Consider the following 15,378-nt stretch of genomic DNA (forward strand, 5'->3'; position numbering starts at 1 on the left):
TTTGCCTTTGTAACCCATGAGAGACACTGTCACTGGGGAGATCATTATGAAGGAGCTCGTATCCAAAACCTTTTCCTTACCTTATAAAGAAACAGAAATAAATAAATAAATAAATAAATAAACAAAATGAAAACTATAGCATGGACAGATCTCTAGGACCTCTATCACCTCAGAAATAGGTAAAGCTTTTTTTACTAACCCCCTAAGAGATCAATTATGGAATTATTTTGAATAATAAAACATAAGTGAAATTTCATTCTTAGTTGGTATTTTTATCTATCATTTCAAATTGAATCATCAGAAAGCACAACTCACAGCAGAGGCAGTGTTGTAAGATGGGCAGAGGAAGTTTATAGCCTATAGTTTATAGTCCTCTAACTTGGTAAGGACGAGGTAGGTTACTTGCACAGAAATGCCTCAAAATTCCTCACATTACAGTGGCAGTTTTTACCTTTTTTTTCAGGGCGTATTTTCAATCCCCCTGTTTTCAGTTGACCTAACAATGCTGCCACAGAAACAAAAACTCTGGGGGATGGTTTGGCATAGGAAGTCCTAGACTGGCAGTGCCTATCTGAATGTCTCACTGGGGCAGTGAATGGTCCTCCCCAGGGCCCGGTGCAGCCCAGGGTCACCCATGGTATGGGATCCACCATCCCTCTCCTCAGAAGAGATCATTTACACATATATTAGTGCTCTATGGCAGTCTTTTCATTAGGCGTGTTTCTTTGACATTAGTGCTGCCTGATGCTCTGAATGGTCACCTGTAAAAGCTCTACCTCAAGCAGAGGCAAACACACAGAAAGGAGAGACTAATGCTAAGTCCTGTATTATTTACAAAGGAGCTCCATCATAGGTTTCCATTAATGCAGAGTAATGTCAACAAAGGATATATTTACTAATTTTTGACCTCTCATAAATCATACAAGCCCTTTTTTTTGGTGGGACTTCCAGGTTTCTTCTTGTACCTCCAGACTGAATGGTCAGAGAGTGCCTGAGGAAAGGGGCAGCAACTTCTGCATCCTTTGACTCAGGGAAATTTTTCCTTGCTCTGTGGATTTGATGATATTAGTATAGCATGCTATTTGTTTGCCTATCTTTGAACTGATGTTTGCAAGCAATGTGTGTAAAAATAGCTCTTGTGCAATGAAACACGTTTGAAGTAGAAAACTTGCAGTATGAATGCACAGCTTGTCTTCCAGAGCAGATACTAAAAGAAAACAATGAATTGGAGGGTGTTGTTATGTCCAAATAAAATTATTCACCTCTTCATTATAGTGACATCTAATTGTACAATGGTCAGGTTTTCACTTAGTCATTGGATGAAAACTTTGCACAATTGAATGGGAGTCACCCAGTAATTCTTTAGATCAAGGACAGGAGATCAAGTTTACTTCTGCAACTTTGAAATTAAAAACTGCAGCTGCTGAAATTAATTACCACAAATTTCAGAACTTTTCCAGGTGAAGCAAAGAACTGAAGCAAAGAACTGAATATTTAGGCAGGAATTGTTTATAAAGTGAGATAATTAAAGAAAGTATATTCATACAGATATAGATATATGCATACAAATATATTCTGTATATTCATACAGAATAGAATATAGTGTTGGTATGTGAAAGGTTAACATCAGGTAGTGAAAATGTTTCAGAAAAAACTCAGCCAGAACTGACAGTTTTATAGCATCCCAGAAAATATACCTTTACTTTGCTTAGCAGCATTTCAGAGCCTTCATATATTGGCTTAGAAGGAAAATGTGAACATTATTATTTTAGCTAAAGAAGAAAAAAAAAAAAAGAAAAAAAAATCTGAATAAATTCTGTGATCAAAATTAATGGTACTAAAACAACATGTCAAAACCAATGTGTGTTTAATATCAGTGTGATGTTCATTTATTTTCCTTTGGGTCTAAATAGCGGCAAACATTTAAAGGATTTGAGAGTCCTTGTGAAGTAAATTTCCATGGTTTTGGAGCCTAGAGATAAACTCAGTAATATAAAAATACATATGACTAATGACCAGTGGTTGAAATACTATTTCAAAAATACTGGCAAAGGTCAAATCCTGATATGCCTCTATTCTGTCTTGTTTTCTACGGGAAATGTTGATATACATTGTTGATGTCCCAATGAGGTATACATGGGTCCACTTTGATCATAGATTATGTCGTTACAAATATCTTTCAAACTTCTCACTCACCATTTTTCTGGAGGTAACTGTGGTTTATGATGGAGCTATACCTATTCCAACCAACAAATATTAAGTTCAACAGAGTTCAAGGCACTTTTTTTTGCATTACAGCTAAAATCTCATAACCACCTCTATCCAAAAGAAATATGAGCTTTTAAGAGCTTTGAGGTGAGACTCATAATAATAACTTTTTTTTATGTAACATTTTTCATTTCGGGATTACACAAAGAACTTTGATTCATGGAATTGCTTTTAGGCCAAGAGAAATCATTATGATTTTGGTCATCTTCAAGGCACAGAGCAGTGGTTCTTCTCGAGTGCCTTGTAACTTCTGTCCACTCTAGTAATCTTGGAAAACTACCATCAGGCTTATTTTGCAAATAGTGAAATTGTGACATTCATTTAAATGGCTGACTCTCAGCACACACAGCAAGAAATATGATGCTCAAAATAAATTGCGATTATCTAGAATCCTGTAGTTTTACCAGCTACAAAATGCCTAGTTATTATTAGACATGCAATTTGATGGGGCAAAACAAGCTTTTAGGAACAGTCCTTTCTTCAAGTCTCAAGTACTTGTATGAACAGAATTAATTTTCTTTAACTGAAATTATGAGAACAGTTATGGACACACTGTTAATCATTTGGGAGCTTTATTAGAGTATTTGGAGTCACTGGCTGGCATCTAGAAGGAGGAAGTTTAGTGTCTCCTCCTCATAAGCCATTAACAAGCTGGTGGTGATGAAAACAATTTATAATGAATGCGTTGGGAAGAGTTTGTTATGTTAGAATAGAGTCATAGAATTATTTAGGTTGGAAAAGACCTCTAAGTTCATCTAGTTCAACCTTTAACCTAGCACTGCCAAGTTCACCATGGCACTAAGTTCTACATCTACACATTTTTTGAAGACCTCTAGGGATGGTGACTAAACTACTTCCTTGGTCAGCCTGTACCAATACCTCACAACCATTTCAATAAATAATTTTTTCCTTACACCCAGCCTGAACCTCTCCTGGTGCAACTTGAGGCCATTTCCTCTCATCTTATCACGTCAAGCCTGGGAGAAGAGCTTGATCCCCACCTCACTATAGCCTCCTTTAAGGTATTTCTAAAGCATGATAAGGTCTCCTGAGACTCCTTTTCTCCAAGCTAAACAACCCCAGCTCCCTCAGCCACTCCTTAAAAAACTTGTTCTCTAGAACCTTCACAAGTTTCATTGCCTTTCTTTGGACATGCATATTATATTGCCATGATAAAATAATGAAATAGTAACAAAAGGGAGGCAAGTCAAGCAGCAGCAAAAGAAAATGGAAGGTCAAGGTTCTTTGTGTTCCATGATAATAAAGGGCAATTTGCTTTTGTGTTCTTTGCTAGTGAGCAAAGTTGTCTAGGTAAGTATGGTGGAATAGCAGGTGCAAGGGATCTGTCCCTTTAAAACAATTTCTAATGGAAATAATAAAACCTAAAGGTTTATTTTCACCTATAGTGGTGACTTTTTGTGACACAATACAACATATGCTATTGTACTAGTTCACTAGCCATAGGAAAAATCATATTAACATCAAATCAAGTTGTGTTTAAGATTTTAGACTTGGTTTTAGAGGCTATTACTAATAGCTATATAAAATATATAATAAACCCAAATCTGCAAAATTATTATTTTAAAGGTTCATTTCCAAGGTTCCAGTAGTCTTCATAAAAGATTTGCTCTTTTTTTTGGCAAGATTTTTTTTTCATCTACTTGTTGTTGTTGTTGATGTTAAAGGTTGTATTTTGCTACTGATCAAACCAGAGGATTTAAAAAAAATATATGTATGAATCTGGAGGAAAGTTTAGAGTTTGTAGAGAACATCATTCCCTACAGAAAAAAATTCCACTGCTTTATGAGAACTGTATTTTTAGAGAGTTTTTTTTGTGTGTGTGTTGTTGCTATTGTTTGTTTGTTTTTAATCAGTACCAAAATGATTCACTTAAGTCTGCAATATAATAATTTATTTCTCTAGAAGAATATAGCTTTATACCTATTTAAATTTCTGAGAAAGTTCTCACTGTGTTTGTTAGATTTTGAGTCAGGTCCTGAGTATTGACAGAAAGATACTGTTAAAGGATGTCTTTCATTTCTGTAAGCAGATGAAAGGAGTGTTCATACAGGGTCATGTACAATCTTGTTGTTTATTTTGTTTCTCATCATTTCTGAAGAAAGAGACTTTTTCAGCTTTGCTGAAAAGGCCAAAGAAGCAAAATAAAGAAATAAAATGACCCACTTCTTCAGTCTGTACACTTACTGCTACTTGAGATCAGTCTTCTGTCTGTTATTGTGGCAATACATATTGCTGCATATTCCACTACAAGCATTTGTTAGGACTTTTTTTTTACCCAAGTGGTAGAAACAATGAATATCTGTCCTCTTCTATTACTGTCATTTCTTTGAAGATGATTTTATGCCATCGTTCCAGCTAAAGTATAGCATCACTGATTTTTAAGACATTCCTGATACCCCACAGATTCACTAATGTTAGGATCCCTGGGAAAACTGCAGTTTGTTCTGATTTGTTTTCAGAGTTTATGTGCTCTTTTTTTTTTTTTTTTTTTTTTTTAGCTTGTTCTGTATTGTTTTTGACTGCTAAGTGACATATTATTATGGGTTTCTGTTCTAACTTTTGAATATAGGTGGAAAAGGGAACAAGACTTTCTCTGTATCAGTCATTCAGCTCATAAATAATCTGAGCATGAGATCCAGCAAAGCAATATGACTTCAAACTTCTGAAGCCCTTCATCTAAAGTCTGTGTTCATTACTGGGATTATCAGAAACCAAACCACATGCAATGACAACTTTAATTTTAGCATGCTTGAAATACTACACTGGTAGTATTTACTCCAGGTAATATGGCAAATAGTACATCTGAACTTGAAAGATGTACTTTTATATTCATTTTACATATGCTTTTGTGGGTTACTGTGGTCATAAAATGAGAAATAGAACAAATCAGAACATGTACAGAGAATAACCTCTTTGTACTGCTGAGGAAGCTATCATTGTTTTGCAGAATCAATTAAAGTAATATACTGTTTATTCAATATCTTTGGTAATTTGACTGGGAAACAAACAAAAAAACAAACAAACAAAACTACCATAGACAAAACAAACAAACAAACAAACAAACAAAAAAAAAAAACACGAAGAACACATGAATCAGCATAAAACACAGCAGAATTGTTGTTATTATGTGGCATGCCAAATGTCATCAACTTGTGTGGAGCATACCACAAATGCTGTATCTAGGGTTTACATGAAAAACTCTGTCTTGTCCAGGCTCTTCAGTATCACACGGGGGGGGGCAGGTACACCACACAGATCTGAATCTTGTACTGCTGTGTCATTCATGTTCTCACCCTTGATTTTATTCCTGCTACTGTTAAAATTCTTGTCTCACAGAATTTCATAGTAATGCTAAAAAAATGTTTTGATAAGCAACAGGATGAAAACAAAACCTTCCTGAGATTCTTCTCTCACTGGGTAATATTGGATACTGAGATCTAATTCATAATACCAAAGACTTGGATTGTAAGGAAACTCAGTTTGCACATGGGTCATCAAGGTAGGGAACAACAAATATGATTCACATTTCCTGGCCTGAATTATCACACCCCTGACTTTGAACCACACGTTTCTTGCAACTCACTTGGGTGTCCAAACTACAAGACAAATTTCTGTGGTAGCTCAGTTGTTTTGACAAAAAAATGTTTTCTGCAAGTTGAGAAACCTTTAGTAAGGAGAGTTGCACTGAGATTGGTATATGAAGTCTTTGATATAAATAGCATAATAACCGTGGCTTGTTCTTCTGATTCATTATCTCTGCATAGGAAGACTTTTGAATAATGTAGAGATGGGTTTTGACAGATTTTTGACAGCTTTCTATATTTATTTTTTAGTGGATTGGAGGGGGAGTAAGGTTGGTTTGTTGTTGTTGTTGTTTTATTTGGTTGTTTTTTTTTGTTTGTTTTGTTTTGTTGTTTGTTTGTTTGTATTTACTATGCATATACTCTCTGGAAAAGGTAGAACTATCCCATAAATCTATGTCTCTTGCTCAGATGGACTCTTTTGTTGCTGTACAGATTTCTGTCACATTGCAGAAACAAAGTGCTTAATAAGGTCCTCAGATCTCAGCTTTGGTCTATCTTCCAGAGAAATGAAGAATATTAAAATATAGAAAATATTAAATATAGAAAATATTAAAATATAGAAAATAGAAAAATGAAGAATATTAAAAAGGACTTTGCATTCCTGGGGAGGTTGTTGAGGGGATCGGGGGTGCAGGTAGTGTTCTCCTCTGTCCTCCTGCTGGGTGACTGGGATGCAGATAGAAGGAGCAGAACAGGACAGGTAAAAGACTGGCTGAGGGTGTGGTGTCTGGACCAGGGTTTTGGGTATTTTGATCTTGGGCCATCCTTTGAGAGGCCGGATATGTGGGCTACGGACAACTGAGCAAGTGGGGTGCAAGTGTGTTGGGGAGCAAGCTCTCTGGGCTGATTGCCAGGGCTTTAAACTAGGTTTGATGGGGGAAGGGAGGGGAGCTAAAGGTGACAGAGAAGGGCTGGGGGAAGTTGTCACTGCTGTCACTATTGAAGACAGGGAAAAACTTCTGAGCTCTCCCATAGGATTGTCTGAGGGCTCCTCATAGAAGGTGGCATTCTCGATCCCCCATCCAGTATCTCCTTCTTGCATCCCCCCAGGGGTAACTGCACCTGCTACTTCCCTAAAGTGCCTGTACACCAATGCATGGAGCATGGGAAATAAACAGGATGAGCTCGAGATCTGTGTTCGTTTGAGGGGCCACGATCTCGTTGTGTTCACTGAGACGTGGTGGGACAGCTCGCATGACTGGAACGCAGTCATGGAGGGCTATGTCCTTTTTAGGAAAGACAGGCTGGGGAAGCGAGGAGGTCGAGTTGCCCTTTATGTGAGGGAGCAATTAAAGTGTACCCAGCTCCAGCTAGGGGAGGGTGAAGGACAAGTGGAGAGCTTGTGGGTAAGAATTAAGGGGTGGGCTGGTATGGGAGACACGGTGGTGGGGGTCTGCTACAGGTCTCCAGATCAGGAGGAGGAAGTCGATGAGGCATTCTATGAGCAGCTGCTAGTAGCCTCACGATCACAAGCGCTGGTCCTCATGGGGGACTTCAATTACCCAGACATCTGCTGGGTAAGCAACTCGGCCAGGCAAGAGCAGTCCAATTGGTTCCTACAATGTGTTGAGGACAATTTTCTGACGCAGGTGGTGGAGGAGCCGACGAGACATGGGGTGCTCCTGGACCTTGTTCTTACCAACAGGGATGACCTTATTAGGGATGTGATGGCTGGGGGCAGCTTGGAATTCAGTGACCATGAGATGGTGGAGTTCCAGATGGAACTAGGCAAAGGAAGTAAGGCTAAAAGCAGGGTTGCTACCCTGGACTTCTGAAGAGCCAACTTCAACCTCTTCCAGGACCTGCTTGGGAGTATCTCATGGGATAGGTTGCTAGAAGGCAAGGGTGCTTGTGAGAGGTGGGCTACATTTAAGCAGCACTTCTTCCACACTCAGGGTCGGTGCATCCCGAGGAATAGGAAATCAGGGAGGGGGGGCAGGAAACCCACATGGATGAGCAAAGAGCTCATCAATAAGATCAAAAGGATGAGGATGGTCTATGAAATGTGGAAAAAGGGCCTGTCCTCTTGGGAGGAATATAGATGTTGTCAGGGCCTGCAGGGACGTGATGAGAAAGGCTAAAGCCCACCTAGAGATGAGGCTTGTGAAGGAGATAAAGGATAATAAGAAGGGTTTTTTCAAGTGCGTAAACATCAAGAGGAAGACTAGGGATAATGTGGGTCCCTTGCTGAATGAGGGAGGTGTCCTGGTCACGGGAGACACTGAGAAGGCAGAGATACTGAATGCTTTCTTTGCTTCCGTCATTGCTTCAAGGACACTCCCCCGGGACTCCTTGCCCCTGACAATAAGACAAAGGGTCTGGGAAATGGAGGACTCCCCCCTGGTGGACATGAGAGTGGTTTGGGAGCTTCTGAGTGGGCTCAATGCACACAAATCCATGCATCCCGATGGGATGCAACCGCGTGTGCTAAGGGAGCTGGCAGATGTGATCACCGGACCGCTCTCTATCATCTTTGAAAAGTCCTGGAGAACGGGTAAGGTGCCTGAAGACTGGAGGATAGCCACTCTGGTCTTCAAAAAGGGCAGGAAGGAGGATCCGGGAAACTACAGGCCAGTCAGTCTCACCTCTGTCCCTGGAAAGGTATTGGAGCAGCTTGTTCTGGATCTCCAAGCAATTGGAAGAGAAGAAGGTTAAGAGGAGTAGTCAGTATGGATTCACCAAGGGGAAGTCTTGCTTGACCTACCTCGTTGCCTTCTATGATGGCATCACCAGCTGGGTAGATGGGGGAGAGCAGTGGATGTCATCTACCTTGACTTTAGCAAGGCTTTTGATACTGTCTCCCATGACATCCTACTAGAAAAGCTGAGAAAGTGTGGGATAGATGAGTGGATGGCAAGATGGGTTGAGAACTGTCCGACTGGCCAAGCTCAGAGGGTGGTGATCGGCGGAGCAGAGTCTGGCTGGAGGCCTGTGACTAGTGGTGTTCCCCAGGGTTCAGTGCTGGGTCTGGTCTTGTTCAACATCTTCATCGATGACCTTGATGAGGGAATAGTGTCCGTTCTCAGCAAGTACACCAATGACACAAAGCTGGGAGGAGTGGCTGATACACCAGAGGGCTGTGCTGCCATTCAGTGAGACCTGGACCAGCTGGAGAAATGGGCAAGAAGAAACCAAATTAGATTTAATAAGAGCAAGTGTAGAGTCCTGCACCTGGGAAGGAACAACCCAAAGTATCAGTACAGGCTGGGGGACAACCTGCTGGAGAGGAGCTCTGAGGAGAAGGACCTGGGGGTCCTGGTGGACGACAAGTTGACCATGAGCCAGCACTGTGCCCTTGTGGCCAAGAGGGCTAGTGGGATCCTGGTGTGCATTAAAAGGAGTGTGGCCAGCAGGTCAAGGGAGGTGATCCTTCCCCTCTACTCTGCCCTGGTCAGGCCTCACCTGGAGTACTGTGTCCAGTTCTGGGCTCCCTGGTACAAGAAAGACAGGGATATCCTGGAAAGAGTCCAGCAGAGGGCCACAAAGATGATACGGGGCCTGGAGCATCTTCCCTATGAAGAAAGGCTGAGACACCTGGGTTTGTTCAGCCTGGAGAAGAGAAGACTGAGAGGGGATCTCCTCAGTGTATATAAATATCTGAGGGGTGGGGGACAGAAGAATGTGGCCAATCTCTTCTCAGTGGTTTGTGGGGATAGGACAAGGGGCAATGGCTGCAAGTTAGAGCACAGGAAGTTCTGCACTGATATGTGAAAGAACTTCTTCACAGTGAGGGTGACAGAGCATTGGAACAGGCTGCCTAGAGAGGTTGTGGAGTCTCCTTCTCTGGAGATATTCAAGGCCTGTCTGGACACCTACCTGGTCAGCCTGCTCTGAGGAACCTGCTTTGGCAGGGGGGTTGGACCCGATGATCTTTCAAGGTCCCTTCGAACCCCTACAGTTCTGTGATTCTGTTATTCTGTGATTCTGTGATTCCAGAGCTTACTGATGGTCTGTTCAGACCAGTATGTAGACTGAGGAATTCATATATTCCTGAGGAATGCAATGAAACTTTCTGTATTTGTTTCATATCCTTGTGAGATTGCTAATATATATATATACACGTATATATACACACACATAATATACGTATATGTAACTAAGTCTAGCTCTCCATTTTCCAATGGTAAGAAATTATCAGAAACAGTAGGAAAATACATATATAAGAAATGTTACATGAGGGCAAAATGTCAGTAAAGAATGCAAAAGAGCTTTTACAGTGCTTTATATTTGTCTGCCCATGCTAGTTATAGTCACAACCCAGTTCTGTAAATGTTGCATGAAAGCACCGGTAAAGGAGTTTCGCTATATTAAAAACATCTGATTTATAATAAGGTGGAGAAAAATGTGTAATTAAATGCTCAAAGAGAAAAATTAGTCAGAGACTAGGAAACTTGCTTAAAATATGTAAACTCTACTTAACAATTAGCTGCATTACTGAGGAACCAGTCTCTCTTACATCTTATAGTTGCTGTTCATTGTGTTACTGCAGCTCCTAAGAAATCCAGCCAAGGATTCCTTGAGACAATCAAACACTGCACTAGATATTTCATATTTATAACAGAAAAATATTCTTGTCCCAGAGGAGCTGGCAATATTAGTTAGTTAGTTAGACATCTAAGAGACAACAGATTTATGAGTACAGAGTGAACAATTAGATGGGAGCTCTCACACCTCAAAAATATTAGCCAATGTGAAAGTAAAAAGAGCATATTATGACACCCCATTGTTTTTTCTGAATATCTGATCTGGAAAACCAAAACAAGCTTCTATAAAATTATTTTGAAATGAAGCTACAGAAACAATCTTTTCTCTGTCTAAACTGCTGCTTAATCTTTTGAGTAAGCTCGAAAAGTGTTTTGCCTTTTTACACAGGTGGATAGTGATAGGACAAGGGGGAAATTTTAAATTAAAGAGTGTAGATTTAGATTAGATATTAGGAAGAAATTATTTACTTAGAGTGTGGTGAGGTACTGGAACAAGTTGTCAAAAGAAACTGTGGATGCTCCATCCCTGGAAGTGTTCAAGACCAGGTTGGATGGGGCTTAGAGCAACCTGGTCTGGTAGAAGGTGTCCTTGCCCATGGCAGGGGGGTTGGAATCAGGTAATCTTTAAATTCCCTTCCAACCCAAACCATTCTGTGATTATGTTTCTATGACTTTATGATTCTATGATTCAGTCTTTCCAAGGCACTGGAATCATACACTTGTGTAATGAAAACAGATGAGTTTTTGAAAACAAATATTTATTTCTTGGCTACTGGATACTCACTCTAGAGTGTCTCTGACAGTCTTAAAATCCAAAAGGCCATTCAATACATTTGACAGATTAATATCTCAAGAAATTGTAGTATCATGAAAAACAGGTATGGGAGGGATGTGAAAAGGTCATCTACCCCATTCTTCTGCTTCAGCATGGGACCAGGCAGATCTGTGATTACTGTGGAGAAAAAGAGGTTGAAAGTGGAGATTGCACAATCTCCTCAGCAGTGGGTTCATGCTGGACTGAACTTCCTACTAGATTGCTCCTGATAAAAAACTCACACTTTTTCTCCTGCAAATCAAATTCTCCCAGGTGTTCTGACTGCTTCTGTCATGGTAATATATTCTAACACAGTTTTTTACAATAAAACTGAGCTATTATCAGTAGGAGATGTATCAAATTTTTAATTACAGTCCCTTTTAAGGCAGTTATTATTTTGTTGGTAGGAACACTGATGCAAGTAGAAAGTAGGAAGACTGACAGTATCCTTCAAATTAACTTTTTTTTTTTTTTTTAAATTGAGGTGCAACCAGAAAGGAGATCAGGGAAAAAAAGAAAATGTAGTACTTAATGGTTTCTACTGCTGCTGTTAAGATAATTTCAGTACTCTAATTATATTCTTAAGTAATCAAGCAGAAGTAAAATTTTCCAAAATAATTGCAATTGTATATAGCTATATCTACCGTAAAAGCAGTAGTTTCAATATCTACTTAACCAATTAGAATCATATCAAATCAAAGTAGCATAATTTTTTCATACTTTTGACAACTTCTTTAGAAAGTTCTACAGCTGAAAGCTTAATGGAATGTACTAGTTAGAAAACTAATGACTTTTATCAGGCAAAATGACTTTTATCAGCCCAAATACCTTATTTGTGATTTTTTTCTAAATTCAGTATAAAAGCATCTGCAAATGTCCATGTTTTATGTGGTCAGTTTGATCTTAGAAGTTAATTTTATATTAAATAAAATATTTAGAAATATAACCACATAAGGTTGATAAAAAATATTACACAAATACAAGGGCAAATTCAAGCACAAATTCAGGCTGGGAGGAGAATGGATTGAAAGCATCCCTGAGGAGAAGGATCTGGGGATGTTTGTTGATGAGAAGCTCAAAATGATCTGGCAATGTGTGCTTGCAGCCCATAAAGCCAACTGTATCCAGAGGTGCATCAAAAGAAGCATGGCCAGCAGGTCGAGGGAAGTGATTATCCCCCTCTACCCCTCTGCTCTTTTGAGACCCAACCTGGAGTATTGCATCCAGCTCTGGGGCCCCCAGCACAAGAACACAGAAGTATTAGAACAAGTACAGAGGAGGGTCACAAAGATGATCAAGGGGTCACATCTCCTATGAGGACAGACTAAGGAATCTGTTCAGACTACGGGGCTGTTCAGCCTAGAGAAGGCTCTAGGGAGAACTCGCAGTGGCTTTCCAGTAACCAAAGGGGGCCTACAGGAAAGCTGGGGACAGACCCTTTGTCATGGAGTATAGGGTTAGGACAAGGTATAATGGTTTTAAACTAAAGAGGGTAGATTTAGATTAGATATTAGGAAGAAATTCGTTACTCAGAGGGTGGTGAGGTACTGGAACAGGTTGCCCAGAGAAGCTGTGGATGCCCCATCCTTGGAAGCATTCAAGGCCAGATTGGATGGGACTTAGAGCAACCTGGTCTGGTGGAAGATGTCCTTGCCCATGGCGGGGGGGTGGGATTAGATAATCTTTAAATTCCCTTCCAATCCAAACTATTCTGTGTTTCAATGAAATACTGCACCATCTCAGTGAATATTATAGATGTGACAGTAAAGGCTTAGTTTAGCAAAGCATTTTAAGGATGCACATAAAATCTTTGATTTTGGTAGAAGTTAAGCACTAAAGGGATTTGCTGAACCGCTCTCTAAATCTTCTTAATACACTTGAGTAATTTGGGTAATACCCATTTTGCAAGAAGGAAAATAAAAACTGCTATTTAACCTAGCTCACAAAGTTTTCAAGAACAAAGGAAAATAGTTCATCTCCTGCATCTATTTGTTACTGTGCTGCTTCTTTATAATAAAAGAAAAGACAAATCTGCAGAACAGCTGAAGGGGATAAATAAATAAATAAATAAACCTACACCACAACATCCTAACCGTCAAACATGGTATTCGGTCTGTACTTCTAGTAACTGTTGAAATAATGAAACAGATCATGCTGTTCTCTTTCCAGTATTTTAACAGCAGAATAGGCACATGAAGAATATATCAGGCTTTAGGTTGCCAGGGGGTGAGCAAATTTCAGTGTACTCCTCTGCACCAAGCTTCCTATTTGACTTCAGGTAAATCAATTTTCAGATATAAAATAGTCTCCCATTCTCTGAAATGTTGTGAAATTTTGTATCAGATGCTCAAGAACCATCAGTCTAAAGTGTTTCAGAGATGTGATCAGTATGATATCTTCTAGAAACTTAATGTTAGGTGATAATTCTTAACATTATTAAAACTATTTATGGTTTTAGATGTTTAAGGGAAGGAATGCATTAAAACTCAGAAGAAGAGTAGTTAGATTTCCATTGCAGCTTAAGCCACTGAAGAACAGTATTCATGTCGTCAATATAATGCTATCAGAGTGGTCCAAACCTTTGATCTGATCAAGCCATTTTGGAGATTAAAGACTTCAGCTGTCCAGTTTAAAAAGACCATTTTTTGAACTATGATCCTTTAAATTTCTCCCAGATTGGTTTTTCACAAGTTCAAGCCATTAGGCCATCTTAGAATAGATCGCTATTCTGATGAATCCATTGCATTCAAAGAACTCTTACAACCTCTCCTTCAGAAATGCAGGACATGATAGCTAATGTAAGCAAGTTCTACAGCATAAGTCATGAGGATAGGTTTCAGTTTAGACACAAATTCCAATACAGTTAAAAATCTGAAAAAAAGTGCATAGAACAGAAGGGTTGGCACAGTGTTAACCTTGTACTGTTAAATCAATACTGTAATACAGACCCTCTTGCTGAGACAGCATCACTCTTTCTGATCGCACAAATTAATGCATGCTGCAATGTACTGAGTAAACACTTCCTTTATCATTACAGGAAAGAAAAGGGAAATAAAAGTAGAAATGATGTGACTGACTAGCTTGGGGCTTGTTTTTGAAAAGACAGATGTTACAGATATTAGAGAAAAATCCTACCCTTTATATCTACATACAATGGGTGAAAGAGAGACCTTATGTTATCTATGCAAACTGAATTCTCACACAGCATGGGTAAAATTCTCATTTTTGCCATCTTCTGGAAAGTTTAAAAGCTCCAGAGTATGATCAGACATGCAAACTTTATGCAGTATGTAGTAAACTACCTTCTGGCCCTGGGATCCCAAAAATTTACCAGCAAATCATTCTATAGTGGGTTTATAGTAATTCAGTGTTCAACCAAAAGGAATGATCGCGTAGACTCAAAATACATTTTTCCCAGATAAAAATAATAACTTTAAAAAAATATATATGCATTTCATTTTCAGTTATTTTCAAATTTTGAAAGTCATGTCCCTCTAGTGAATACCTATATCAGTCAAATTTTAAGAAATAGTTTTAGATTTCTGTTTAGCAAATGACAAAATAAAACATTCTTCTACTTCACAAGCTTTTTTCTTACCCAACATCATTATTTTTCAGTAATAAATTATGTCCTAACATTTTGAATAGTTGTGAGAGGGAAGATTGCTATATTAAAAAAAAAAAAAAAAAAAGTTTCTATTAAATAAATAATTTATCTTAAAGTTGTGCCTAGGTCTGTTCAATGGTCTATTCAAGAGGTGTGTTCTCTGTCCAGTCTTTAGCATTACAATCTGTTTAACATCACTCTTAAACAAAAATAACTGTGAAAACTGACTCCACTTTTGGCAGTCTTGCAGAACATCTCACAGACTGAATATGCTGTGGGGCTGATCAGGAATCAGGAATAAGTTTGTTTCTCACCTGCAAAGGTTGGCTCATCAAAAGGAAGCTGGGGAGGAAGAAAAGCTTTTCTTTTGTCACATGAACCTATTTTTCATTTCATTTCACAAAAACCTAGAAATGTAGTCCATGGTAACATAATGATTTTGACATCATCAATAATATGGCAAGATGATGCATGATTTTTAAAAATTTTGCACTAAAACTCTCAGCACTATGGAGCTTATACTGATTTCCAATAAAATTGCAGGGTTTTTGTCCATTTCAAAATTATTTTTCTAATGTTAATTGAAAACTTAATATAATG

Source organism: Anas acuta, chromosome 2, assembly GCF_963932015.1.
Source record: "Anas acuta chromosome 2, bAnaAcu1.1, whole genome shotgun sequence".
In the NCBI taxonomy this organism is placed as follows: Eukaryota; Metazoa; Chordata; class Aves; order Anseriformes; family Anatidae; genus Anas; species Anas acuta.